At 46.5% G+C, this 26850-nt stretch overlaps 2 pseudogenes; one reads left to right on the top strand and one right to left on the bottom strand.

The window, feature by feature from the left end:
• Positions 1-1156: 1156 nt before the first annotated feature.
• On the bottom strand, positions 1157-1522 carry LOC112305879 (ribosomal protein eL22-like; annotated as a pseudogene).
• A 2200-nt stretch (positions 1523-3722) lies between these two features.
• LOC112306116 (neuropilin and tolloid-like protein 2) overlaps positions 3723-26850 on the top strand; it is a 31841-nt pseudogene continuing 8713 nt past the window's right edge.

A 26850-nucleotide genomic window follows, 5' to 3' on the forward strand; every position in this document is an offset into this window, starting at 1 on the left:
TACAGCAATTAATCCTAAACACCACTCTGCTCTCTTTTAAGAATGTATTACATGGTAACTTCTGGTCAGGATGGCACAGTAGGTACACGCACTGCTCACCTCCTCCCAGAACCGCATCAAAAGTACAGCTAAATTATAGAACCATCACCCTGGAGAGCTCTGTGAAGCCTAGCTGGAGGGAGCTCCTGTAGCTAAGGATGTGAAGAGGAAGCCACCTGGAGACTGGTAGGAGGGGCGGAGCTGTGAAGTGGGCGGGTCCCACGCGCATGTGTAGTGGTTCCGAATCAAGAGTGTTAACTCCTCTGCGGAGGACCTTCCTTAGGAATGAGGGGTTCCAGCCCCAACCAGACTGGGGAGTTGTGGGGAGTTCTCCCCCCATGCCAGAAAGAGGATCCCCACAACATCTGGCATCGAAAATCAGCAGGAATTCTGTCCAGGTGAGCTGAAGAGCTTCTGGAAACCCAGGTCCTCCTAAAGGGCCCCCCCACAGACTCACTGGCTCACAAACGGTCACCCTAAGCCCCAGCAAGGGGACAGCACCAGAGACTTGTGGCTTCAAAACAAGGGCTGGAGGGGCAGCCACTGTTCGTCCTGTGTTGAGCCCTCCTGCCACACAACCTGCAGCCACAGGAGGGCGCCAAACCTGAGTCTGTCCACCCTGGTGGCAACCTGAGACCCCGCCCCACCCACCTGGTGCACCACCTGCCTCTCTTTCAGGGGCTGTTCCTCACAGGCAGCTGGCCTCAGCCCATGCAAACTTCCCGAAAACTCTCAAAGGTTCCCAGGCCCCAGGAAGGCAGTGGCCGGCCTTGGTGTGCCCTGTGCTTCTTGCTGAGTGGCTCCAGGCCTGGCACTGGTGGCTGCTGGCCTCGGCTCTCAGTGTGGCCTCTCTCCTGTGCCTTCAGAGCCAGCACAGGCAGCTGCCAGCCATGAATTGCCTTGTAGCTCCTGACACGTGGCCCACACCCAGCACAGTCAGTGGCTGAACTTGGGCTACACCCGAGCCCCTCCCAAGAAGCCCCAGAACCAACACACCCAGTGCCTGGGTGTTATGTTTTACATTCACTGATAAACTAAAAGTCCATGTGCAGACGTTTCTTTCCCTCGTGCACGCATTTGTTTTATTAGCGAGCAGAGCCCTTAAAGGGCGCTTCCCCTAGTCCTCAGATTCAGGTTCATCTTCATCTTGACTAACCCGGAAGCAACGATGTTTGCGAGTCTCCTTGTCAGGTGCAACCACACAGAGCCAATTGCAAAGACTGTTCTCCGTAAGGTATTTCCTGGTAAGTGATTTCCAATATCTTTTAGAGAACTGTTTCTCAGAAACCACCATGCTTTTATTCTTGAAGCATTCCATGGGAACAACAGTCCCAAGATTCTCAGTTTTTCCACGGACTTCAACCTACTCCCATAGAAACTGTTCAAGTTTTCCAGAATCAAAAGTTCCATCTTCTACTGAATGAGCAAGGTCCAAACCGAATGGCCAGGCTCTCCTCTTCGGCTTCTTGACTTTCGGCGCCATGAAAGGTGGTCTGTGTGGACAGAGAGCCCAGGGCCTGGCTTCCAACCACAACAGAGCACCACCAGTTAGCTCTGCAAAAGGCACGCCCATAGGGTGGTGTCAGCCGGCACCAGAGCTCGCCACTGTGGCTGTGGTCAGTCCTCACACCCGGTCAGCCTGGGGGTCACCCCCACCCACCGATGACGTGCCTACAACAATCCAGGCTCAACTATGACAAGAGGGCACACAGGACCCACCCGAGGGACAATTCTAGAGCACTCTTAAGTAAGACTTAACTAGGATGTGATTGAGCAGAATCCTGTGTCTACAAAACTCTTCCATATCGTGAACTACTACTGCGCATTACTTACATCTCCAGTGTTTACTGTGAATATGTGTATCATCTTCCACAGGGGCTACTCATAGGTGGTGGTGTATTTTTAACAAACCGAATTGGTCCTGCAGGATTATTACAAAAGAGACCATCGGCAAGGTAGATACATGAGCTCCTGGAGGAAAACGAAAGCAGCAGCGAGGGCCCTTGGAGAGGCGCCGGCAGTTCGCACTGAGGGCTCGCCCGAGAGGGAGGGCTGGAGTCGCCGCTGATGCTGAAAACAGAGGCCAGGCAAGACGGCTGGGCTACCCAGCAGGCACCTTTCCCTGTATCGGTCTTTCCAAACCCTGTTCTGCGTGTTCCCAGCTGTTGCAACTCTGCCACCTCTTTTGGATGAGACAGGCCACTTCCTGCTTTGCTGTACTGCACACCTACCCCCCCACCCCCAGCTGTTCTGACCCTTCTGATAGAAAAGCCTCCTTCCCAGATCTTGGCAGCAACAGATACACTTCCCACTTCCGTCCCGGGCACACATCCTAGAGACTCCCCAGGCCCAACATTTTCCAGCCGCCCAAATCCTCGCAGATGATAAGAAGTCTTTAGAGACCCCTCATAGCTATTACAACACCATGGCCTTCTCTAATTTGTCAGCCACCCTACGAAGATAAGACCTGGCCACATAGTTATTTCCCAACAACTGTAAGCACCCTGGCCAGAAATTCGGAAATGACTGGACTCTCCTACTCCCTTCCAGAAACTGCGATCATCTCTCTTTTCTCAATCTTTCCAGTTAAGGGCGGGGAAGCACCCACAATCCTTCAATGGGAGGACGAAGGAATTTCCACATCCCTCGAGTTGTCAAAATCCATCACTGGGTTTGCAATGCCCCAGAACACTTTGAATGCACATGCATCCGAATGCCTTGCAAAGCGGCCTGAGTCCATCTCTGAGCAGAATCAGTGTCGCAGGAGGCCCGTTTTCTCCGTCATACGCATCCTGGAACAATGTCTTAAAAGGTGAACGCTACTTCTGCACAAGGAAAGAAATCGTGACCTTGGTTTTACTTCGGAAGGGAAGGAGTGCAGTGGTCGGCTGTGTTACTGGAGAGAGGGATCCAACTCATGAACTTAGCGTGACTAAGCAAGAGTGAGGGAGACCAGCACAGATGTGCTTAGAGCCGACACCAAGGAGTTCATAATTCTAGGAAGACAGAAAATATTTGTAAAATCACTGTAGTTCAGGACAGGGTACGATGGTTATTGGGATGTGTGAAGGGCAATCAAAAGTCAGCAGATGCCTGCCATGGCCGGTGGCTCAGTGGGCTGGAGCGTTGTCCTGTGCACCAAAGGGTCTCAGGGTCGATTCCTGGTGAGGGTACACACCTAGGTTGTGGGTCTGATCCCCAGCTGGAGCCCGTATGGGAGGCCACTGATCAATGTCTCTGTCTCTCTCCCTTTCTCTCTCTCAAATCAGTGAAAGCTTATGTTTAGTTGAAGATTTAAAGAAAAAGTCAGACGATGCCTGAGAGCAGACTTCTGGATGGGAAATCTGAGCATCCTTTCTTCAGACAGGTGAGCAGACCACTCAGACCAAACCTGCATTCCCAGAAGACCCTGCTGGTAGAGGCTTTATTAGTAGGCTGGCGAACCAGCGGGGAGCGTCATGTTCCAGGGAGAGTTAGCAAGGGAAAGACTAAGTCATTAAAGAAATGGAAAAAAAGAAAGAAAGAAAATGAATGTAAGTCACAGCGGAGAATGTGCGTGAGCCTGGGAGCCACTGGCGTTGAGTTGGGTAGTAGCATCATCTGACTCAAGCTCCCAGGATGCCCTGGGCTGTGGATGAAAAGCTACTGTCAGGGGCAAAGGGAGCAGGTAGGCCAGTTAGGAGATGAAGGAGATGAAGGTTCCTGGCCAGAGACGGTGGGGACTCGACCAGGAGTGGCAGAGGTGGTGGTGGGAAGAAGTTGGGGATAAGACATGCCTGGAAGGTAGAGCCAGCACCATCCACCTGGTGCTTTGGGTCTTGGGTTTGGGGGTACATGAGGAGGCAAGCTAATTCCAAGGATCAGGGCATGACCAACCAAAATTGTCATTAATTGGGATAAGGACAATTCCAGCAAGTCGCAGGTTCTGGGAGAAAGACTAGAAATTCAGCTTGTACACAGGAAGTTTAAGTGGCCTGTGAGGTGTCCACGAGGAAATATTGGGTAGACAGTTGAATATATACATGTAAGTCTGGAATTCAGAAAAGGGCGGGGGTCAGAGATGTGAGGTAGTGTTTCATCAGCTCGAGGACGAAGGGTGGAAGGGGATTAGATCGTCAAGTGAAGAGTGTAGACTAAGAAGAGGAGAGACCCAAGGGCTGAACTCCCGGACGCCAATGTTAAATGAAAAAGACAGACATTTAAAATGCTAGAAATGGGCACACAGTGCAATATGCAAATCAAGTACCATAGAAATGCACACCCACAACCCATTTGCCCCATGGACCAATGTCACCCCGATACATTTAATACAAATAAAAAGCTAGAAATATGAAGTAAAGCCAAATATCAGAGGCTGGGAAGGGAGAGAAGGAAACATAGCAGCCAAATGCACCACCTGTGTGAGTAAGAGCTACCTGATCAGGTGCCTACCGCCTGACCGCACAGTTGGCCATTTGGCCCCTTTTGAATCTGAAGCAATCCTTGTGTCCTTTGCTTACAAGGTGGCCAATAATGAACCCGATATGGCACTGGGGCCACCCTACTTACAGACCGAGTGCCTCATTGGTTTCTGGTGCCGGGTTGAGTTTCAGTGAGGGGGGGAACCCAAGGGTGCAACAGAGAAAGTCAGGGAGGCCCTGGGGGCGTGTCCTCAGCACACAGCCTGAACCGAACAGTTGGTTTCCTCTGTCCATCACACCCACTGGACCTGGACATTGAGCTGGCCGGGTCGGTAAACAGACCGGCCCCAAGGTGGTTTTGCCTGATAAAGCCCACATGTGTTCCAAGCTTTCTAGAACTAAAGAGCTCCACTTTCACCAGCAGTGAAATGCCAATCATCACTTTCCTTTTAAAAGTACGTACGAAAATATCTTATTTATGATAAGTGTGTCTTAGGAAGAAAAACGTTCTCTTGGATTTGTGCAAAGCTCTTTGTAGTTACTGATTTGAGAGCCACGGGACGATTAAATTCTCGTGGCCCGTGGTGGGAGTCCAGAGGCCGGAGAAGCCACGGAGGGACCAGGGATCTGCTCTGCAACCTGAAAACGGCTACGAAGAGGATTGGGGGTTGGGAAGAAGCGGGGCGTGCAAAGAGGTGGGGTATAAAGTGACTTCATTAGAGGAAAGTGCTAGTTAGTGTTTCTTTATTTCCCTGGAGCATATTCTGTTGGCAGTGGGGTGTGGGAGATGGCTTTCTAGCCAGGTGAGCTCACACCTGAGCCTGCTAGCGCCACACGCTGGGGCAAGTCATTGTACTTCTCTAACCTCAGTTCCCCGCGTTTGTAAAATGAGTGTATTGGTTTGCTGAGGCCATTACAGCAAAACATCACTGACGGGGGGCTTAACAACAGACGTGTCTCTTCTCACCGTTCTGGAGGATAGAAGTCCAAGGTCAAGGTGTCGGCAGGCGTGGTTTCGTCTGAGCCTCTCTCCTTGGTGTTTAGATGGCCATTTTCCTCCTCTGTCCTCCACAGTCTTTCTCGCCCATGGCTGTGTCCTAACCTCCTCTTCTTATGAGGGCACCAGTCATGGATTAGGGCCCCTCTAATGACCTCATTTTAACTTATCTCTTAGGGACCCTATCACCAAATACCGTGACATTCTGAGGTCCTAAGAGTTAGGACTTTAGTCCACGAATTTTGAGAGGCTCAGTGCAGCCCATCACAGTGTGGACAATGCTACTTGTGGAGAGTATTGCATTATGCTTGTGTTACAGATTAAGAATGTATTTAGTGTTATGTATACGTAACTATATATTATCTATTGATAATTATGGTATATCTAATAATCCAAGTTCTGTTTTTAAATGTTTATTTATGTCCAGACATTTTGGCTTAAGTGCCCAGAGTCTAATTCTTATGATTACAACGTGAGGCTAATATAGACGTTTACAAAAAAGTACTTGTGTCTAACTTTTTTAAGTTACATGGATATTGTAATGTAATTTTCTTTGGGGTTATTTCAGGTAAGCTTAGGAACAATAAAGTGTCTTATCAAAAGAATCAACAACAAATGAGGGACTTGAGAGAGAGCTACTGTGTTAAGGAAAAGTTCAGATATATCATTTTAGGAGAGGTGACCCAAAGGGCCTAGACAGACTGGCCAACTTGAACTTAGCTAGTTGCAGTTTTACCATCTGTCAATTGTGTGACTTTCGTCCCCATCAATCATAAGCTCTCTTCTCCTTGACTGGTGCGGAAGCATCCTCCAGAAACAGAATATTGTGGCAATGACTATTGGAAAACACACACTTTTATAAAATGGAAAAAAATATGTTTTTTCCCTAGAGAATCAAGAGACAAACTGAATGATCAATAAACGTAGACTGGATGGATGAGAGGACAGATGGATGGATGGACGGACAGATGCATGGGGCAACAAAATGATACAGGAACACGTGAAGACGTTGTTTTGAGTCTCACTCGATCTGAAGCCTAGCCACATGTTGACTTGGCTGGTGAAGCCAACAGGAAATCTCCCTCTTCCTCCTTCTGCCCTCACTTACTTCCTCAAGGTGCTCTGGAGTCAGTGCTATTCAAGGTTACATTTCTCTTTCAAAGCCACGCTGCCCTTTGCTCTGCCAGTCATGCAGCCGAAGATTATTTGGGTTGGCATTGCCACCACGTCTGGTGGGACCATCACTTCCTCTGAGAAACCTGTTTCCCCATCTACTGAAAGACCAAATCCCTCCCGCAGTAAACACCCAGGGTCATCGCAGTGTGACTGTCCCCAGGGCATGTCCTGGGCAGAGATGTTTATATCACTGAAGGGCCATCCTAACCCTTCCAGCTCACACCTCATTCTCTAAGTTCCCAGATGAAAAAGGCAGTTTCTATCATCTCCCAAACATTCTACATCTGCGTAACTACTCTGCATACTCCTCCTTTCCCTGCTTTCGCAAAGTTCCCCGAGATTCTGGGCCCCTGGTTGTCTAATACTTGTCCCAGCCCATTTCTTCATCCAGTTGACAAGGCAGTGCTTACCTTTAGTGAATTGCAGCTTTTTCTACTCTTGGAGGCCGACATTGGGCGTAACCATTTGTGGTGGCCGGTCCCAATGGTCCCACCTCCTGGAAGTCACACCCTGTGTAGTCCCCTCCCGTACCGAGTAGGGGTGACTCATATTCTCAATAAGATAGTGCAGGAAAAATGGACTGTGACTTTTACCTGTCACAGAGCCAGTTACAACGCCATGAGAACTCTGAAGCGTCCCTGCAGGGAGAGGCCCACGTGGCCAAGAACTGACGATTCCTGCACGTGAGTGAGCCGTCCTGAAGCCAGGCCTTCCAAAAACTGCAGCCCCAGCCAACACCCTGATTACTGTCTCTTAAATCAGAACCACCCACCTCAGCTGCTCCCTCATTCCTTCTCATGTAACCTGGAAAATGACACATGCTGTTTTAAGCCACTGTGTTCTGGGTTAATTGGTTAGGTGGCAGGCGATGGATGACTCCTAAACCTCCCAAGCTGCTCAACACCTTAATAGTGGATTCTGTCTGTCCCTGAAACTTATGTGCATCATCCTAACAACTTCCCCTCGTGTCTGGAAGCAAATTCCTGGCTCTTCCTGTCTCAAAGCTCTCTTTCCTCTTCCCCCATCTACCAGAACACAAGGGACGGATCAGCATTTTTTGTAGAGGGTGAGGGGACTCAGGGTGTCATTCTCTCACTTCCCCAGATTCTCATTATGATTTCTAATTTAAGTGATTGCAAGAAAATGGTCTTCTAGAGTCCTACTTTTTAATACAGAATTTGTGTTACTATAGTAAATAGTCAATATTCTATGCAGAGAATAAGCACACACATGATTTTTACAAAGGAATTTAGACCAGGGGAAATGACCGGCATGTGTGGCCTGTAAGACATTCAGTCACGACACTAATGAGGGACATGGAATTACCCTGAGTGGCTGGATTCAAGGGTGGTGTGTTTGGTCCAAGAACCCAGAACTGATTTATACTGAGACGGGACTAAGACACTGCTCTCATTAACTGAGATGTCTGCTCACCAACCAACTCTGGTCTCTGATAGGATCATTTCATGAAAGTTGATTCTCAACTGTTTCTTACTACAAGATGCCAGAGGGCATGTCTCCAGTATATCTGTGATACAGCCCACCTGGACAACGGCTTCTCACAGTGATGGGCTGGGGTGGCAAGTGAAGGATAATGCCCTTCTCCCCATCCTACCTACCCCCTCCACAGTAGAACTAAATATACTCTAAGGGGGTGCGGAGTTCGCAGGTGACTTGGATACTCTCTTGAACGATCTAAGAACCTCTGTGCTAAAGTGATGCCGGCACACCCCAGGGGCCCAGAAGCAGAGAGGGATCGTTTTGGTTCTGGGGAGTCTGTTGCTGATGAAGAGTTTGTGTTCTGACACTTTCTGGCTCCATCCTTGCAGAGGGCTCTGTTCCTTTTGGCACCCAGCTGTTAGACACACCGGGTTTGTCACAGAAACAAAGAGAGCAATTCCCGGCACCCTTTCAAAGCAGATATCAGAAAGGTATTTTTAGATGGTTTTAGAGATCTGATTTTTTTTCTTCTTCTTCTAAAATACTGCTGGACAAGGGTGCGTGACAAGGCTAACTCCTCACTTCGTTTCCTTCCGGCTCCGTCATCCTCTCTGACAGCGTGTCCTCAGCACGACCCTTGGGGTGGACCATCGCCATCCTTTCCAGGACGCCTGCAGGGGTGCCAGCTGGTTCCAGGCTTTCTAGTCCCTGGATGAGAAAACAAAAATGAGCTCACTCATCCAAAGGTGAAAATAAGGAGAACTAGAATGTTTGCCTGAATGCCAAAGCGGCCCTCCCTCTCTCTTATGATGGATTTCAGGCTGCACCCGGGTGAGAGAACTTCGAGTTGAGCTGAGAAAGTAAATCTACATTTTTGTGTGTAGTTGTAACTGTTCTCCACCAGTCTGGAATATACAGTATATACATAAATATGACAGACCTATGGATTTATTTAACACATGCTTGTCGAATGCCAACTCTGTGGCGCCCACTGTATCGAGTGCTGGGAGTTTAACACTGAACAAGACAACGCATGGCCTCTTTTCTCATGAAGGTTACAGGAAATAAGTGAGTGCAGAAAAGCATTCCAGGAAGAAAGCAAAATGGGCTGTTTCAAAAGTCTACTCTTTCTAAGCTGAAAGTCACAAGTCACAATGGAGCAATTTCCATTACACATGTCTACACAGCAAATAATGCAACAAAACCCCCCCTTTTAAAGCAACAATGACGAGATGCCAAGCCCAGACAAAAGCACATTAATAATGCGAAACTTTGAAACATCGCTCAGAGCAAGACAGATTTAGTGAAACGAAACAATGAAAACGTAAAAGAGCTAAACAACATAATAAGGGATAACATGGCTAAATATTAAACCTGTCACTCTAATAATGGAAAATAGGACTCCTTCTCAAGGTATAAGAATTATTCGCAAAGTGGGACCTTGTAAGAGGGCACAAAGAAGATATCAGTAAGTCAATAAAGTAGAAATAGTACATGCTGAGATATGTCGGTTCTGGAGAACTGGTATGATGTCACTTATGTGTGGAATCTAAAAACACCAAACCTGTAAAAATCAATAAAATGGTGGTTACCAGGGAGTGGGGTGATAAGAGCGATAGTGTTTAAGGGTAGAAACTTGTACTGGATAGTAAATAAGCCATAGAGATCTAATGCAAAATATAACAAATGCAGACAACATAGCGCACTGTAACTACCATAAGGTGATCGACATTGCTACAATAGCAATCATACTACAGCATGCAAGCATATCCGATTAGCATTCTGTATACCTTAAGTTTACATAATGTTACACTTATTCACAATATTACATATCAAAGGGGCCCTGAGAAAGACCATTTTTAAAGATTAAGCTGAGGCTCAAGCACTTTCTATAGAAAAAAATTGAATTGTAAAATACGAGGGTTGTTTTGAATGTTCTTATACACAGGACCAGCTTTAAGAAGAGCTGGAAGAGGCCCAGCTAATGGGGCAGAATGCATTATTAACCGGGCGTGTCTGCTAAGAAGGGATGAATCATGGGCACTGCCAGTGGCTGACGGAGTGACTGTGTAAGCTGTAAGTGCGACAACGAAGGACTTGTGAACCTGGTAAGTGACCAACATGCTTACATTTGTGAGTAGAACAACCAAAGTATCAGTTAAACTCTAGTCAACATCCAAAGTGTGCTGGAAAAAATCTAAGATGTTCCTTGTCTGAAGACTCGCTAGAAGGGACCCTCAGAAGGACCATTTTTAAAGAAATCGAGCTGAGGCTCCAGCACCTTCCATAGATACTGCAAAACCATTTCTAAAATTTAACATCCATCCCTGGTAAAAATACATGAAAGTAGAAATTAATTAACACCTTCTTAATCATAGAGAGGTAGCTATAAATGTGTATCTTCATCCTAAAAGTCCTGCGGCCAGTATCTTGCTAAATGAGAAAATGCGAGCACCAGAAGCATTTCTGGATTAGGAACAAGATAAGGGTGGTCCGCTATCACCACTCTTTCAGTATGGTACTGGAGGTATGAGCAACGCAGTTAGGCCAGAGAAATAATGACACATTGTTGCAATAAGAAAAGAAGCAAAACCATGTCTAATGACAGAGGATAAGATCCTGCATCTGTAAAACTTTAGATAATCAATAATAAAGCAAACTCAAAATAACTCAGTAGAGCAACAGGATATAACACTGACATACACAAATCGTTAGCTTTTATACACACAAACATAACCAGTTAGCTGATAAAATGTTAGAGAAACCCCATTTACAATAGCAACAACAACAAAAAAAAAGGTAAAATACCCAGGAATGAATTCAACCAAAAAATGTGCAAAACCCATATGAGAAAAACTTTTTCAAATTTCCGAAGAACATAAAAGTAGTCTCGAACATACAAAAACACATCAGTTGTCCTTTGGAAGGAAGATTCAATTCATAAAGAGGCAGTTCTACCCAAGTTACTTTAGTAATAAAAGTAAAAGAATTTTTTGTAAGGCGATTTTTGGTAAGATAATTCCAATAAAAATGCTAACAAGGTTTTCATTTTTTATGGAGTTAGACAAACTTATGCTAAACTTCATATGGAAGAATAAAGGTATAAGAATAGACAGGAGCCCAGTTTTTAAAAGTGTTCATGGGGATTACCTCTGCCAAATATTAAACATACTCTAAAGCCTCTAGAATTAAAACAATGTATTACTGGTACATGAGTAGACAGACCAAAGAGAAGAATAGAATAGATAAGCCCAGAAATACACTAGACCCTTATACATAAGGAGCGTAGGTTATGTGAAATGTGGTGTCTCAAGGCACTGAGGCAAAAAAAAAGGGGGGGGGGCTTTTCAGTAAATGGTGCTAAGACAACTGGATAGTCTTTCAGAAAAAGATAAAACTAGATCCATATCTTACACCATACATAGGGATGAATTCCAAATGAACAGTGGAATTGAAGAAACCACACCAATACTGGAATAAATTATGAATGAATTCCTCTTTAGCCTGGGCATAGGGGAAAAGTACTAACCCAATGACTTCTAAATACAATATTGGGAACATGTGCCCTTGGACTCATGTGAAAAGGTTTTCTTTAACTATGAATCAAAATCTAGATGGAATAACAAATAAAGAGTGACACATTTAACACATAAAATAAATAAAAACTTTAGCGTGGAATTTAAACACCCAAGCCAAAATAAAGTTAAAATACAACTGTCAATCTGGGAAAAAATATTTGTAATCTGTACCACTGTTAAAAGGCTTCTGCATATTAAAACATACTTTGAAAAGTAGAGGAATGAGCCCTGGCTGGTGTGGCTTGGTGGATGGGTGCCAGCCTGCGAACCAGAGGGTTGCTGGTTCAATTCCCAGTCAGGGCACATGCCTGGGTTGTGAGCCAGGTCCCCAATAAGGGGTGCTCAAGAGGCAGCCACACATTAATGTTTCCCTCCCTCTTTCTCCCTCCCTTCCCTTCTGTCTAAAAATAAATAAATGAAATATTTTATTTCTAGGAATGAAAAAATTAAAACCCTGAAAAAAATAAGCAAACAATATGAGTCTGGCAGTTTATGAAGATATAAATTTGGTCCCGAAATATACAAAAAGAAAAATGCAAACCAAAAACTAAACTGAGATCCACTTGAAAGGGTGAAAAAGATATAGAATATACCCACTAGTCAAACACTAATCAAAAGGAAGCAGACTTTAGAACAAGGAAAATTATCAGGGATAAAAAGGAACAATATAGGAATAAATGTTTGACTTCTGGTCAAGATGGCTGAGTCCACAATCACACTAAAATTACAACTAAATTATAGAACAAGAGTCATCGAGAACTGGTCACAACTTGCATTGTAACTCCCATTCGGTGGCCCCAAGCCTGGCACAAAATAGTGTCCCGTCTTGGCCTGGAGCATAGCTACAGCCAAGTGGTCACAAGCCTGGCACGAGTGGTGGCTGGCCTCTGCTTGCGTTTTGGTGCCCACCGAAGGGTGCCAGTCCCAGCAAAAGTAGCAGGTAATGGGGGTTCACAGTGCAGCCTCTGCCAAGCCTGACATGAGTGGCAGCTCACCTTGGCCTGCACTTGAGCCCCGACCACCCTGGGGGCTGGCTTCAGACCGCTCTGGAGCACCACCCAACTAGCTCCACAAGTGACACCCTCAAGAGGTCATCCCCCACACAGTTCATCTGCGGTAGCTGCAGCCAAACCCTCGCAGCCAGTCAGCTTGACAGCAAACCCCACCACCTTTCATGACATCAGCCGTAAGGCCCAACAACAGGGGGCATCACCACACACACGGGGGGCCCCTAGAGCACCAGGCTCAGGTGACCAGAGGAACTACCACCGGGCCCACACAGGACACTGTCTGCATAAGCTCTCTGCCAAACCCTGTCGAAGACCGGGAGACACAGAGATCTACTGAAGGCATAGAAACAAAGATGGGGAGGCAGTCAAAACGAGAAGACAAAGAAACATGTATCAAGTTCAAAAAACAGACAAAACAACATAAAAAGAAATGAATGAAACGGAAACCAGCAATCAACCAGATACGGAGTTCAAAACACTGGTTATAAGGATGACCAGTGAGCTTAGGGGAAGAATAGTTAAATCCAGGGAGAAGTTCAACAAAGAGATAAACAAAGGACATAAAAAAGGAAGCAAAAAGTGTAAAAACCAGCCTGTCAGGAATGAAGAATGCAAAAATGAAACGAAGAATACGAGAGGAGGCCTCACCAGCAGATTAGGTGGGTGAGAGGATCGAATTGACAATCCTGGCGACAGGGTGACAGAAAACAGCCAATCAGAAGAGCAAACAGAAATAAGAATTCACAACCATAGGGACAGTTTATAGGACTTCCAGGAGAACATCAGATGTACCAACATTCACATCACAGGGGCAGCAGAAGGAGAAGAAAGAGGAAAAGGGATTACAAACCTACGAGAGACAAATAATGACTGAAAACTTCCCTAACCAAGCAAAGGACACAGACACACAAGTCCAGGAAGCACAGCAATCCCCACACAAGATGAACCCAAAGGGCCCACATCAAGACACGTCGTAATTAGAATGCCAAAGATCAAACACAAAGAAAGAATCTTAAAAGCAGCGAGAGAAAAGCCGTTACTCACGTACCAAGAATCTCCCTTTGGACTATTAGCTAATTTCTCAAAAAAACAAAAACAGAAACTTTGCATTCCAGAAGCGAACGTCACGAAATAGTCAAGGTGATAAAAAACAGTCTTGGAATCAAGAGTTATATATGCAGCAAGGCTATCATTGAGAATCAAAGAAGAGATAAACAGTTTCCCAGACAACAAAATACTAAAGGAGGTCATCACCACTAAACCAGTATTACGAGAAATGTTAAACAACTTCTTTAAGTAGAAAAGAAAAAAAAAATCAAAAACATGACTAAGAAAATGTAGGAAAGAAAAAAATGCTTCCTGACAAAGGCAAACGCTTAGTAAAAACAGTGGATCAACCAACTATATATAAAGCTAGTATAAAGGTGAAAAGGCAAAAGTAGGAAAATAATTTGTAATAAAAACAGTCCACTGAAGGACACACACACGCAAGACGTAAATAAGAATGACAGAACCATCCCTGACGGGTGTGTTTCAGCTGGTGGGGCGCCATCCTGCAAAGCCAAAGGTCGCCGATTTGATTCCCAGTCGGGGCACGTGCCAGGGTTGCTGGTTTGGTCCCCGGCTGGGGCACATACAGGAGGCAACCAACTGATGTTTCTCTTCCCCTCTCTCCCTCCTTCCCCCTCTCTCTAGAAATAAATAAAATAAAATAAAAAGTAAATAAAAAATAAGATGGACTACTATAAACAAACTAATAATCTTTAAGACATAAAAGACATGAAGAAAAAAGAATCCAAACATAACACTGGAGTCATCAGCATACAGGAAAAGAACAGATACCATAATGTTTCACTCATATGTGGGATCTAAAAATCAAAATACACAAACAAAACAGCAACAAACTTACAGACACAGAGAGCAAGTCCATGGTTGCCAGTGGGAGGGGTTTGAGGGCTGCGTGAAAGAGGTGCGGGGATTAAGAAGTACACACTGGCAGTTACAAAATGGTCACGGGGATGTGAAGTACAGCATTAAGAATATGGTCAATAATATCGTAGTAACTAATGCGATACAATGTTGTATTATAATATTGTATGTCAAGTGTAATTGAAAACGAAATTAATTTTAAAAATTTAAGTCTTCAAACACCTAAAAATAATCTAATAAAAATGTGAAAGACTTCTACACAAAACCGTATAAAAATGATGGGGAGGAGTAAATGAAAACCTCATGAATAGGGAAGAACGGTGTGTGCTGTGCAGAAGGTTTGAGACAGCCAATGGGGAGAAGACCACACTTGTCTGGAGGCAATGCAATCTCAGTTAACGTCCCAATAGGCTTTGTAGGGGTGGGGGCATTTAACAGTGCAGAGGAGACAAAAACAGGTGAGGAAAGGTGGACAAGAAGGAGAAGATAGTTGTAGGAACATCGCTGGAGACAGATGTATCATAAAGACACAGCAAAAACACCCCCCACACCAGTGTAAGCATGGTCCCGTGGACGGACCCACGCAGAGGTTCCAGAACCAAGCCTGTGTGCTCACAGGAACTCGACCGAGCAATTTAATGAATGACCTTCTCATTAAATAGTGCTGGTTCAATTACACAGTAATGTGGGGGGAACGAAACTTGATCCCTACTCAAATCATACATCACGAGCATATCGCTGCTGGTGAACGACAGATCCAAATGTGAAAAGTAAAACAACATCGGTTTTTAGAACATACTACGTGAGACTATCTCCATGACTTTGGGGAGGGAAATAATTTCTTTAAGGATACAAAAGGCACTAACCACTAAGGGAAAGATTTACAAATTGGGCTAAATTAAAAGTCAGAATGTCCGAACATCCAACAATAGCAGTACGAGAATTAAATGAGGAGTAAAGAGAGAATATGTTTGAATCACAGAGCTGACAAAGGAAGACGATAAGAAAAGACAAAGTAACAGAAAAGGGAGCAAGATAATCCCTTCACAAGAGCACATTCAAATGGCCCGTAAACGTAGGGAAACGTGCTTAATTCCACGTTTATAGAAGAAATACTTCTATAAACCACGGAAAAGCCAGCTTTGGCAAGAATGTGGAAGAACTAAAACTCTCAGAGGTTACTGGTAGGGTTATAAGTTGGCACAACCTCTTCTGAGAAATGGTTTGGAAGAATCTTTGAAAGTGGAGCATGCAGGTTCCCGCGGACCCGGGAACGCAGCCCCTGGTGTGCACAAGAGAAGTGCATTCCCGTGCACGCCCAGAGACACAGGCAGAGTGTCCAGGCAGCAGTACTGGGGGCAGCTTAGAGCTGGAAATAGCCTAGATGCCTAAGCCCCATCGTGGTGGGATGAAGGTGCATGCTGTGTGACTCCACTCCAGCAAAGCTGAAGGGCAGACAGAACCAACCTGCGGTTTCAGAAGTCAGATCGGTGGTTCCCCTCGGGAAAGTGGTCGGGAGGGGCTCCTGGAGAACCAATAACATGCTGGTTCTGGATCCAGGGGGTAGGTACGGGGCGTGGTGTTTATTTGTTTGTTTGTTTTAATCGTCACCTGAGGATATGTTTATTGATTTTAGAGAGAGAGAGGAAAGGAGAGGGAGAGGGAAACCGATGTGAGAGAGAAACATAGAGCAGCTGCCTCCCACACGCGCTAGACTGGGAATCAGTCCCACAACCTAGGTGTGTGCCCTGACCCAGGATCAAACCTGCAGCCCTTTGATGCACAAGACGACGCTCCAACCAACTGAGCCACCCGGCTGAGCCAGGGTGCAGTTCTGTACCAACTTGTCATGCTCTACACTGGGAGTATTTCGCAATTTGGGAGTATGTATTTCAATCACAATTTTTTTAGTCAAGTAAAAATGAAATTGGAAGTTGAGACCACCCTGGCCAATTGGGGTCCTTGGTGCCACTGAGCAAAAAGCAGAGAATAAGCCGAGGTGATTGACTGATCGCCAGGTGGAAACCCTGCCACCGACACCCACTGGGGTGCCAAGCACCAAGGCCGAATGCCAGCCGGTTCCCTGGGTGCTCTTTAGACGCCCTGACCTGTAGTACTTACTGGTCAATGGGAAACTGTAGCCCCGCAGGAAAGACGGGCCACTAAAAAAGGGTCGCGTGGGAGGAAGGTTTGGGGTCACACCACCTGGTAGAAACTCCGACCTCCTGGGGCAGTGGCGGAGCTGAGTTATGAAAATGGTGCATCCAGGTGCTTTAAACTAATGAGCCCCTCCCACTGCTGCATTCTAAACCTCGCCGTGCATCCCGTTCCTCCAGGGAAGGCATCTCCTTCTTCTAGTTTTCCTGATCACTTTTGACTTAGCTACACAGGTCAGTCTGACCTGGCCTCGTTTCTGGCTTCAAATTTAAGCGATGAAGTTAAATTTGCGCTAACCAAAGTTATTTTTTAAATATGAAATACCATTTTATTGAGACGCGGGCCCTAGCATTCTTGCTCTGTTTTCTAGAAGAACATTTCGTCAGTGTAAGTGGATGCAGTGACTTGCAGTGACTTGAGCTGAAAGAGCTCCTTTAACACAGGTGTGGCGGGGGCTTCCACTTGCCTGATCTCACATGGTTGTAGTTTTGCCTTTGGTACACGCTCACCGGTGATCACCGTGTTAGAGTTGAAGATACGAAGTTTAAGGGGACTTTTGCTGTGTATTCATCTCTCCTGTTGTCATATTTTTAAATTTATGTTTTCCACATTGCATAGTGACAAGAAACCTTATCCCCTCTCTGTGCCGTAAGAAAAAGACGAGAGCACACCCGCGCTGGCAGTGAGGAAAAAAGAAGTCATCATAGGGTCTTCCAGAAGAAGGCGGACCCCGACGGTAAGTGGCGATTCTCGTTGCCTGTGAGCCAGTTGCTGCCTCAGCCTTTTCCTAAGGCTGGACCCGTCCTGCGGGAGAGGCCCCAGGGGTGAGAGCTCCTGTTCTCTCTCCGGTTTTTGTTTGTGTGTGTGTGTGGTTTCTGCACTTGTGAAACGTGGATGGTAATGAAAGTACCGAAATCCTGAGGCTGTGATAAGTAAGCTTAAAGAGATTACAACATGCATAGTGCTAGGCCGCGCCTGGCACCTGGGAAGCACTTAAGCATCATTTACTTGAATAAAAATACAGGTCCTGAGACAAATGGCTTAGGCTCACTAACAGCATGACTTTATAAGTGTCACTTAACCGCTGTAAAATCAGGGCAGAAACAGTACCTATCTTGCAATGTTTTCACGAGGGTTAGACAGGTTAGTACGTCGGTTATTAAATCTTGGCAAATGAACGCACACCCGTGTTGCAGACCCTCTGAACCGCATTCCTGCAGGCGATTTTGGCTGTGTGGGGTAACGCTGCCCTCTGCTGGACAATTACGCATGTTGTCAAAAATTGACTATTACTCTTGCTCCCAAAGTCCTAATCTCATCAAGCGACTGATTAGCCAATCACCTTCAACAAGTTTGTTTTCTCTGAAGGCATTTCTTTGGCTGCTGGGATCAAACATGGCTTCAATTAAACCACCAGCTGTGAGTGGCTTTCTTCACGTGGCAAACACTTGGCAACTTACTTTGGTTGCAGCCCTATTTCCAAGTTTTATTTTTATGAAGAAAATTGGCTGTGTTGAGATATTCCTGTTTACATTTTCCAATTTTCCTGATTGTTGAGTTGAGGCTTCCTCTGACTTGAAGATGTTGTGTGAGCACCTAGTCAATGTGATTTGGTCAATGTGATGCTGGTCAATGTGATTTGTTCATAGGATTTTATTCATAAACATTGGGATTCAAATTTCACGTAATTTTCATATGCTACCAAATATTATTCTTTTTAAAAAATTCAGTCATTGATAGCAGTAACAGTCATACGGAAAAACACGTGCTGACCCATTTGGGTCTGCAGTCCATGATTTGCTGACCCCCCCCCCCCCATCTAGAGTTATCCACCAGGATTCGCCTGCTCTGGGGACCACACTGTGAATTACGCGGAGGTATGATGGGGACGCCATCCCTGCGTAGCTCGGACCGGGGAGGGTGGCACTCCTCTCTGTCGCTGCCTCGGGGCAGCAGTGTGTCTTACTTTTTGGCCACCAATTCTCTTCCCTTTCTAGGGTGAATTTCACCCCACAGGGCAAGGATCCAATATAAGCTGAGATTTTTTTCATCGATGTTCATAAGGCAAATTGCTCCGTAGTTTCTTTTCTTGTAGCGTTTTTGTCTGGCTTTGACACCAGGACTGTGCTGGACTCCTAGAATGAGTTAGGATGTAGCTCCTCCTCTTCAGTGTTTTGGAAGACTGTGAGAAAGACTGGTGTCCGTTCTCTAAAAGTTTGGTCCAACGCCCCAGGGAAGCCAGCAGATTTGGAGCGTTCCTTTGCCGGGAGGTTTTTGACTTCTGACCCAATCTCATCACCAGCGATAGGTGAGTTCAGATTTTCTTTGTGATTCAGAATTAGTAGGATTCCTCTTCCCAGGATGTGTCTATCTCATCCAGGTTATCCAGTCTGTTGGCATACACCCATTCGCAGGATTCTCTTATCACCCTTTTAATTTCTGTATGATGGACTCTTCTTCAGTTCTCATTTTAGTAATTTGGGTGAGGTTTGTTTCTTATTCGGTCTCGCTGAAGGTTTGTTGATTTTGTTAATCTTTTCGAAGAACTAACTTTGGGTTTTTTCTCTATTTGTCTATTCTCTATTTTATTCATCTCAGCTCTAATCTTCATTATTTTCTTATTTATGCTGCTTTGGGTTTAATTTGTTCTTTTTCTCTTTTTGTTCTTCTTGTTCTTTTTCAGTTGTAAAGTTAGGGTGTTTAGTTGACATCTTTGGAACTTTTTTTTAATGTAAGCATTTAAGGCTATAAATTTTCCCCTTCACACTGTTTTCACTGCATCCCATAAGCTTGCTTTGTTGTATTTTTACTTTCATTAATCTTTGACTATTTTTTTATTTCCCTTGTGATTTTTTTATTTGATTCATTAGTTGCTCGAGAGTGTGTTGTTTAATCCCAGAAGTATCTGAATTTTCCAGTTTCCTTATGTTATTGATTTCTAACTTCATTCCACTGTGGTCAGACAAGATGCTTGGTGTGATATCTATCTCTTTTAACTATTGAGGAGACAATTTGTGACCTGACATCTGGTCTATTGTGGAAAACGTCCTATGTCCACTTGAGGATACGCATGCTGTTGTCGGGCAGAGTGTTCTGAATGTGTTTGTTAGACTAGCTGATTTATTGCGTTGTCCAAGCTGTCTATTCTATTTCCTTCCATAGCCTCTGTCTGCTTGCTCTCTCCAGTATGGGCAGCGTGGGGAAGTCTCCAGCAATTACTGTAGAATTATCTCTTTGTCTCATCAGTTCCCTCAATGTTTGTTTCTCAGGTTTTGATGTGCTATAATTATAAATGCTTATAATGGTTATATCTTCTTGCTGTATTGAATCTTTCACTAAAATATAATGTCTTTCTTTGTCTAATGTAACCTTTGAAATTTAACATCGACCTTTTTGGTATTAGGATAGCCACCTCTGCTCTCTTTTTACTATTTACACAAAATTATCTTCTTCCATTATTTCACTTTCAACTTCTTTGCCTCTTTGGATCCAAAGTGAGGCTCTTGCAGACAGCATAGAGTTGGATCCTAATTTTTTAAATCCATTCTGCCAATCTCTGCCTTTTTGACTGAGGTGACATTAGCTTACAACGCCCTAGGAGGTTCGGGTACACGACGTTGTAACGTGACATCTATAGACCCGACAGCATGCTGCTCAAAGGACTAGTTTTCACTCGTTACCGAGCGTTGACTCCGTTTGCCCACTTTGCCCTCTCGCATCAGCCTCCTCTCTGGTAACCGCCATTATGCTGGCTGCAGGTTTTCTTGGTTTGTTTCGTTTGTTCATATTTTTATTCCAGATAGATGGACAGACGAAGGAGGAAAGGGAGACAGAGGCAGAGTCTGGGAGAAAGATAGACAAATACTAGGGCACAGACCATCAGAGACAGAGCCCCAAAGATGGAGATAAAAGTGGTAGGTTGCAGGAAAAGCGGAATTGGAGAGAGGAGCAATATTAGTGAGCTCGTTCTGCCTGGGAAAGCAAACATTGCTTCCACAGCCGGGCGATAAGCTTTGTATACCATGAAGACAACCAAAGAAAAAAAGTGGTTGTTTGATTATTCATTGCAGCTCCTGTATTCTTTCAAACGGAAGGCTTTGCAAAAGCTCCGTTCTTCGGAAACAATTTTGCCTTTGAATAATACCACCACTAGGGGGCGCGCTTGACACGTGGCTTTGCCGTTCCCGGCTAAAACGAGCGGGGCTGGACTTGGACGGGCTCGGCAGTCCCCCGGTCCCCGCCGCTGGGCTCCCTGAGACAGAGTGGAGCCGGAGGCGGCGCCTGCCGGGGGCTCGGGGGTGGCGGCCCGCAGGACCCGAGGCCAGCCCGCGGGAGGCAGCCCAGTGGCCGCCGCGTGTGCACGGAGTAGGGCTGCGGCCGCGCCGGCCTCCGGGACCACGGCCCTGGGTCCTCAGCGTTGTTAGTAACAGCGCTGGTAGCGGAAGGCTTTGCTGTGGCCCAAAGGACCCCAGATGGACAAACGACTGGGATCGAGCACACTCCTGCCACCTAGTGCGACACTGGGGCTCGCACCAACGACAGAGGTCACTGTGCTTCACCTAATTATCCAGACTCGCATCCACCACACATCTACCTTGGGAAGCTGCTCCTCGTCCAAGAAGAGCGTTGACCTTTGATAAACATTTTAACATAGAACCATCCTTGGAACGTGGGTTTGATCACCTGGACGTTCAAGCAGGGACGTCCGCTCACGTGGGTTAGGTTTAATTCTGATGAAGAACGTTAAGGACTGGGACTTCGAGGAAATTATTTATTTATCCCAGACCCAGCCTTTACTTACCCAGGAGGCGTTATAGACCCCACCCCAGACTGCCAGTCTGAGCTCTCAGGAGCTGATGGAGTAGTACGTTCCAGTTGGTTAGGACAACAAATACAAACAAAGCAGTGGTCTGCACACCCACAACTGAAGCTACTCCGAAAGCTAAGTGTATTAGAGATTCCTAAACTATCAGATGGAGCACGCCAAAGAACGCAAGAGAAGCTTCCTTGCACTCCGTGATGGAAGCAGTTCTAGTGACAGTCCCAAGGCCGAGTTTTGCAGCACTGTGGTCAATGATGAAATGCTTGAAATAGGAGTTGGAGTGATGCGAATGTGGGCGATGAAGGCAGCTGTCTGGCAGGTTTAGAATGCTCTTCACTTCCTCTGTGGAGCCTCGGCGCACAGGCACCGCCTTCTTTGCTGTTGGGGGCTGGGATAAATAAATACTGCCCTCCTCTATATAACTCCCTCCGTTTTGAAATAAATTTGCAGCTTGATCAGAATCCTTTGTCTTGCTGCCGTTCTTTCGCGCCTCCTGTCCCATCCCTTTTCATCCGTTGCAGGTATATCGGCGGACCCCGTTGACTGCCTCGCAGGCCGAGGCAACTGGCGCCCAACGTGGGGCTCGACTGATCGCCTGTGCGGACCGCTGTCCCCTTCGATCGCAGCGTTTCGCCCGGCTCGCCGCCAGCATTTCGCCCGGCTCACCGCGACTACCCGACCGCGCGCCGGCATTCCCTGACGACCCCCGCTCCCCGACAGCGGCATTTCAAAGGTAAGACCCAACCATGGGACAGGCATGCTCACAACATGATTTGTTCGTTGCTCAATTAAAAGAATCTCTCAAGGTGCGCAAGATAAGGGTTCGTAAAAAAGATTTGAATTCCTTTTTCACTTTCGTTTTAAAATCTGCCCATGGTTTCCTCAGGAGGGTAGCATTGACTCCCGCCTCTGGCACCGTGTAGGCGACTGTCTAAATGACTATTATAAAGTTTTTGGCCCCGAGACTGTCCCTATAACTGCCTTTAACTATTATAACCTCATAACAGACATCCTTAAAAACCACAATAATTCCCCTGACATACAGCGCCTTTGCAAAGAAGGGCAAGAAATTCTCCGTAGTCACTCCCCGGCCCCTTCAAAAGCCCCCTCAGTTCACGGCCTCCCCGACGCTCATGCTGACTCGCTTTCGCGACCCCCCTCACGAGCGCCTTCAAATTGCCCTTCTGTCTCCATCCAAATAGATACAGACCCTCAGGCCCCTTCTCTGCACCCTCCCCTTCAGGAGTTCTATTCCTCTGCTCCACCCCCCCCCCTCCCCCCCCCCCCCCCCGTTTCTCAGGACTCCGGCGACCAGTTAGATCCCTCTGAACAGGCAGAATTAGAGGACGAGGCCGCTCGCTACAATAATCCTGGCTGGCCACCACTCGTGGCGGCAGTCCTTCCGCCATTCAAACCGCCTCCTTATAGTACCTCTCACGCACCTGCCGCCGCCATTTTGCCTTCAGCGCATGGCGCGTCCGCCATTTCACCCGCGGCGTGCAAGGCACCCATTACCTTGCCCCTGGCGGCCACCACCGCATTCACTCCGCTTCCAAAGCCTTTCCTTCAAGAGACCCTCACTTTCATCCGAGATATTAAAACCATTGCCAAAGAATTCTCCGCTTTTACGATCAGTCCCCCTCCCCACGAGACTTTAGCATTCCCAGTTACTAGATCCCAGACTCGCCCAGATAGGACCGAGAACGTAAATAGTTCAGCTGCGGCTGCAGCTACCCCCCTTCCTGACAGTGACAACCCCGAGGACTCTGACAGCTCCCCTTCTGATATAGACGAAGCAGAGCCCAGTACAAGAGACACTGCGGCCCCCCAAACTTATTTCCACACATATAAGAAACTTAGTCTTAAAACATTAGAAAAGGTCAAATCTGCTGTAACACACTACGGGCCCACAGCCCCCTTTTCCCTCGCCCTAATTGAAAATCTTAGTGAGCGCTGGCTCACACCCAATGATTGGTTCTTTCTAGCGAAGGCAGCGCTAAGTGGAGGTGACTTTATTCTTTGGAAAAGCGAATATGAAGACACCGCTAAACAGTTTGTTCAGCGTAATATGCGAAAATCCTCCTCTAAAAATTGGACCATACTTAAATTTCTTGGTTCCGCCCCCTACCAAAGCAATGAGAAACAAGCTCAATTTCCCCCCGGACTTCTAACCCAGATCCAGTCCGCGGGTCTTAAAGCATGGAGGCGCCTTCCACAAAAGGGCACCGCAACCACTTCTCTTGCAAAAATAAGACAGGGCCCAGATGAGCCATACAGTGATTTCATAAGTCGCTTACAAGAATTAGCTGAGAGGCTCTTTGGCGCGGGTGAAAGTGAAAACGCTTTCGTTAAACACCTAGCTTATGAAAATGCCAACCCCGCTTGCCAAAATGCCATCCGCCCCTATCGCCAAGGAGAGCTCTGTGACTATGTTCGCCTCTGCTCCGGCATCGGCTCTGCCCATGCTTTCGGACTTGCCATTGGTGCCGCCTTACAAAATTTTATGCCCCCACAGCCGGCGCGCCCCCCTAATCGCCTTTGCTACAACTGTAACCAACCTGGACATTTTTCCCGAGCCTGCCCCCAGAAGAGCCAAAATCAGACTCAAATTCGGATCCAAAACCCAACAGGACCTAGTACTAATAGTCCAGGAGCCCCTGCCACAAAATGCCCTCGCTGTAAGAAGGGTTTTCACTGGTCCTCAGAATGCAGATCTAAGACAGACATCTATGGACAGCCCATTCCCCCGAAGCAGGGAAACTCCAACAGGGCCCAGCCCCAGGGCCCCATTCCAGGTGTGAACTCCGGGGCTACACAGTTCACCCCCCAATCACTCCACCCATGGATCCCTGCCCTCCCAGTAATCAATCACGCCGCCACGTCACAGACCTGTGGAGGGCCACAGCAGGCAGTGCAGGACTGGACCTCTGTGCCGCCACCGACACAGTACTAACTTCAGACAACAGTCCCCTAATAGTCCCCACCGGCGTTTTTGGGCCCCTACCGCCTAACACTTTCGGGCTTATCTTCGGCCGAGTCAGTTCCACCCTACAAGGGATACAAGTCCTCCCTGGCATTCTAGATAATGATTTCGAAGGACAAATCCAAATTATCCTTTCCACCACTTTAGATTTAATTACCATCCCCAAAGAAACTAGGTTAGCCCAAATAATCATCCTCCCCCTTCAACATCTTAATTCCAATTTTCAAAAACCTTTTCGAGGGTCAAGCCCCCCTGGCTCTTCAGATACATATTGGGTACAACAGGTCACCGAGGGCCGTCCCTTACTCGAACTCAGAATTAATGGTAAAGCTTTTTCAGGTATTATTGACACAGGAGCCGATGCCACTGTTATTTCTGAGTCTCAATGGCCTCGAAATTGGCCCCTAACCATAGCTGCCACACATTTGCGTGGCATAGGACAGTCTACCAATCCACAACAAAGCTCTAAAACCCTTAAATGGGAAGACAATGAAGGAAACCAGGGCTTCGTGACCCCGTATGTACTACCTAACTTGCCCGTTAATCTATGGGGGAGAGACATTCTCGCCCAAATGAAAGTAGTCTTGTATAGCCCCAGTAACGTTGCTATAACTCAAATGCTAAACCAAGGATTCTTACCCGGCCAAGGGCTAGGGAAAAACCATCAAGGCATCACTCAACCCATTTCTATTAATCCAAAGTTTAATAAGACAGGTCTAGGATATACCCAAAATTTACCCTAGCGGCCATTGACAGTCCTGCACCCCATGCAGATAAAATATTATGGAAATCCACTGACCCTGTATGGGTTGATCAATGGCCCCTTACTCAGGAAAAAACCCTCGCTGCTATTACGTTAGTGCAGGAACAGCTTGCGGCAGGGCACATTGAGCCTTCTAATTCCCCTTGGAATACCCCTATTTTCATCATTAAAAAGAAATCTGGAAAATGGCGTCTTCTGCAAGATCTCAGAGCCGTCAATAAAATTATGTTCCCCATGGGAGCCCTACAGCCTGGTCTCCCTTCACCTGTTGCCATTCCTGCCAATTATTCTAGATACCCAAACGACAGACATTTTGACAGCCACCCATCGGGCGCTAAATATTTCCAACCCTACACTAGCCCAAGATTGCTGGTTATGCTTAAGCCAAGGCACCCCCATGCCTCTAGCTGTCCCCACCAACATATCAGCCCTGAATATCACCGAACAAAATTGCACCCTCAGCATACCCTTTAGAGTTCAGCCTATGCTTTTTTACTCCTCCCCCTGCATCTATAAGAAATTACAAAATAATTCTTTTGATATTTCTGTTGGTTTCGCTAGTTTTACCAATTGTAGCCACACGCTTAATTATAGCACATCCCTCTGCCCTGGTCCAGGATGAGCATTCATTTGTGGTAATAATTTAGCTTTCACTGCCTTACCTGCCAACTGGACAGGGCTATGCGTCCTAGCTGCCTTATTACCTGACATAGACATCATCCCAGGAGATGAGCCTGTCCCCATTCCTGCTTTTGACCACTTCGCAGGATGACACAAGAGAGCCTTAGCTATTATTCCCCTGCTTGTTGGTCTAGGAGTCTCTGGAGCAGTAGCTACCGGAACTGCAGGATTAGGAGTTGCAGTTCACTCCTATACAAAACTTTCCAAACAACTTGTCGATGATGTCCAAGCCTTATCAAGTACTATTACTGACATTCAAGACCAGTTAGATTCCCTAGCAGAAGTAGTCCTACAGAATAGACGAGGTCTAGACTTACTCACAGCAGAGCAGGGAGGCATTTGTTTAGCTTTACAGGAACGATGCTGCTTTTATGCCAACAAGTCAGGCATCATCCGGGACAAGATCAAGACCCTTCAAGAAGATCTGGAAAGACGACGGAAAGCTCTGACTGAGAGCCCTTTCCTTACAGCCTTCAACGGACTACTCCCCTTTCTTCTCCCTCTCCTCGGGTCTTTAATAGCTATCAATCTCTTCCTGACCTTTGCTCCCTGGGTTCTCAGGCGCACCACAAACCTCATCCGAGACCAACTTAACTCCCTTCTTGGCAAACCTATCCAGATACATTATCACCAGCTAGAAATGAATGAACCTGGCACTGACTCGCAGCGTCTTCTCCGAGAATGTCCTCGCGCATAAGCTCCTTTTTGCACCCCCACCTCCTACGAGAACAGTATAACTCTTGGCATTATACTTTACATATAAATTGTAATGGATACCGCTAGGTGCAGAGCAAAGCATCGCAAGGAGAAGCTACCCCAAAGGTGGCCCTGCCATGTCTCCTGAGAGGCAAGTCGGCTTGCATAGAGGTCAGCGC

This window comes from Desmodus rotundus, chromosome 10 (genome assembly GCF_022682495.2).
Source record: "Desmodus rotundus isolate HL8 chromosome 10, HLdesRot8A.1, whole genome shotgun sequence".
Lineage (NCBI taxonomy): Eukaryota > Metazoa > Chordata > Mammalia > Chiroptera > Phyllostomidae > Desmodus > Desmodus rotundus.